Source organism: Chenopodium album, chromosome 6 (assembly GCF_948465745.1).
Source record: "Chenopodium album chromosome 6, dcCheAlbu1.1, whole genome shotgun sequence".
Lineage (NCBI taxonomy): Eukaryota > Viridiplantae > Streptophyta > Magnoliopsida > Caryophyllales > Amaranthaceae > Chenopodium > Chenopodium album.
This window is the reverse complement of record NC_137839.1, coordinates 24,502,232-24,505,318: the sequence shown is the minus strand read 5'-3', so window position 1 is coordinate 24,505,318 and position 3,087 is coordinate 24,502,232. Positions and strand designations below refer to the sequence as shown.

Below are 3,087 nucleotides of genomic sequence, written 5' to 3'. Positions count from 1 at the left end.
ATATTTAATCTACGATAGTCTATGCACATACGCCACCCTGTTACAGTTCTAGTGGGAATTAATTCATTTTTTTCGTTTGTTATCACAGTCATCCCACCCTTCTTTGGCACTACCTGCACAGGACTTACCCACTTGGAGTCAGAAATAGGATAGATAATACCTGCATCAAGTAATTTCATCACCTCCTTCTTGACTACTTCCTGCATGTTGGGTTTTAATCTTCATTGGGGTTGAATGCACGGCTTGTAATTTTCCTCTAGATGTATCCTGTGCATACAAAAGTCAGGGCTAATACCCTTGAGATCATCAATACTGTACCCTATAGCCTTCTTATGGGTTTTGAGAACCCCTAGAAATTGGGAAGATTGTAGGTCAGTGAGTGCAGTACTGATGATCACGGGGTGTAGTTCCTGTTCATCCAGAAAAACATATTTTAAATGAGAAGGGAGAGGTTTTAGCTCAGGTTTCTTGACCTCTGCAGGTTTTGATTCTCGAACTAAATTTACTACCTTCATCGTTTCCTTGGGGCTTAACTCTTTTAAGGAAAGAGCCTTTTCAATATCCTGTACCTCATTACCCCTAACGCTTGCATTGTCGCTAGATAAATTCCCGCAAAGAACTTCCTCTAAGGGATCCTTCGCAAGAACCTGTGGCAAGCTATCATCACAAATATCATCCATTATATCAATTATATCAATGTAGCAACAATTTTCCTCTAACATAGGCCCTTTCAAAACCTTCCCTAAATTGAAAGTAACATTATCGTCACCTACAGAAAGGGTTAGTTTACCATTTTTAACATCAATAATCGCTCCTGCAGTATGGAGGAAGGGCCTACCTAATATAATGGGTATTTGTGTGTCCTCTGCCATGTCTAAAACAACAAAATCAACAGGAATGAAAAATTTACCAACTCTGACAGGTACGTCCTCTAAAATACCTAAGGGGTATTTTACCGAACGATCTGCCATTTGCAAAGTTATATTAGTAATTTTTAATTCTCCCATATTTAATTTAGCGCAGACAGACGATGGCATGACACTGACACTAGCACCCAAATCACACAAAGCTTTATCAATAAAAACATTCCCAATGTGACAAGGGATAGAAAAACTATCGGGATCCTTTACTTTAGGAGGGGATTTGTTTTGCAATAAAGCCCTACATTCCTCCGTGAAAGCTACAGTTTCTACTTCATCAAAGGCCCTTTTCCTAGTTAGAATGTCTTTCATAAATTTAGCATAAGCAGGAACTTGAGTGATTAAGTCAGTGAAAGGAACTGTTACCTGCAGGTTTTTCACAACCTCTAAAAACTTACCGAATTGTTTATCAAACTTACTCTTCAGTTGTCTATTAGGGAATGTAAGTTTGATAACCGGGCTCTGCACATCTCCTCCCTTATCCTGCGATTTACCCTGCACGGAAACATTAGTAGGGTTAGTATCTATTTGTAGCCCTGCAGGGCTAGCAGGATTAGCATTTGGTATAGAGGAATCTAGATCAGGAACTGGTCTATCTTCCTTTGGCATAAGAGGTCCATCATAATGTGAACCACTCCTTAGAGTGATTGCATTAGCATGATCTATAGGATGGATAGGTTGTGATGGTAGAGCTCCCTGCTGACGGGATTGTAGGATAGATGAAAGTTGTGCAATTTGATTGTCCATAATTTTATTATGGGCTAGGATAGAATCAATTTGCGCGTCCCTGCTCTCCATATGCTTTTGCATGTTGGCAAGCATTGCTCTAATTTCTGTCAAGGCAGGGTCGGAAGATGATGAGGGTGATGCTTGGCTTTTCTGGCCGGAATTAAGATGATAATATTTTTGCTGTGGTGGGGTTTGCTGTTGTGGTTGTTGTGAAGGTGGAGGATTTTTTACATTGGTGCTCCGGTATGAAAGATAAGGATGATTTTTATAACCGGCATTGTAGGAATCGGAATAGGGGTTATTTGCCTATAGGTTTGAAAGGCATTAACTTGTTCCATAGAGCTCCTACAATCTTGCTCCCAATGACCTACAATTCCACAATTTTCACAAAAAGCTTCATGGTTAGCAACAGCAGAAACATTAGCTACAGAGTTAGGAGCAGCAGTAAGATTATCTAATTTTTGACAAATAGATGTTAATTGAGCTTGCAAAAAGGATACTGAATCGACACTATGTTTTCCTTTATTTGCAAACCCTCTCGGATTCCCATATTGGGAATTGTGTATTGCCATGTCTTCGATAACCTGTCCTGCGTCATCCACATTTAAATTCATAAACCTCCCACTAGCTGCCGAATCTAGCACTGATCTAGAAGAATTTCCAAGTCCATTATAAAATGCTTAGATCAATTGCCATTGTGCTAGATTGTGGTGGGGGCACTCTCTCTGTAGATCCTTGAACCTCTCCCAAGCCTCATATAAAGTTTCGTCGGCCTCTTGAGCGAAGTTCTGAATAGCACTCCTTAGCACCTCTGTTCTCTCTGCAGGATAATATTTATTACAAAAACTCAAAGCAAGAGTTTCCCAGTCAGTAATACCAAGTGCAGTTCTATTCAAACCATTAAACCATAATTTTGCTTTGCCACATAATGAAAAGGGAAAAAGAATCTCCCTGATTTGGTTTTGCGTGACCCCGGCTTGTCTAATGGTGTTACAATATTAGCAGAAATCTGCGATGTGAAGATTGGGATCTTCACCCTTAGCTCCGCTGAATTGCTTCCTCTCTATCATAGTGATAAATTGGGGCTTGATCTCAAATTGAAATCCATCTAGAGCCGGAGTGGGAGTAAGGTGCGGGAAATCTGTGAGCTTCGGTTGCGAATAGTCACTGAGTTTCTTCTGGGCCGTCATCTCTGATTCTAAATCTGAAGGAATATCTGTGTCACTAGAATCAGGGAGAGGATCTCTTCGATCGTTGTCCTCCTCAGAACCCGCCAGAATTTGTCTATAGAGTCTCCTTTGCCTATGAAAAGAGCGCTCGATCTCAGGGTCAAAAGGGATGTAACCTGATCTGGAACACCTGGGCATAAACAAAGAACTAAAGACAAATATGAGAATTTCCTCAAAGAACTAATGTTCTCTGAGGCAAAAGGGGGGAT

The 3,087-nt window shown here is 40.5% G+C and overlaps 1 non-coding gene across 1 annotated transcript; it reads left to right on the top strand.

The window, feature by feature from the left end:
* The first annotated feature begins 2,351 nt into the window (after positions 1-2,351).
* On the top strand, positions 2,352-2,458 carry LOC145637695 (small nucleolar RNA R71). Its single transcript, XR_014114433.1, has one exon. It is a non-coding gene; the product is annotated as a small nucleolar RNA R71 (small nucleolar RNA).
* The last annotated feature ends 629 nt before the right edge of the window (positions 2,459-3,087 follow it).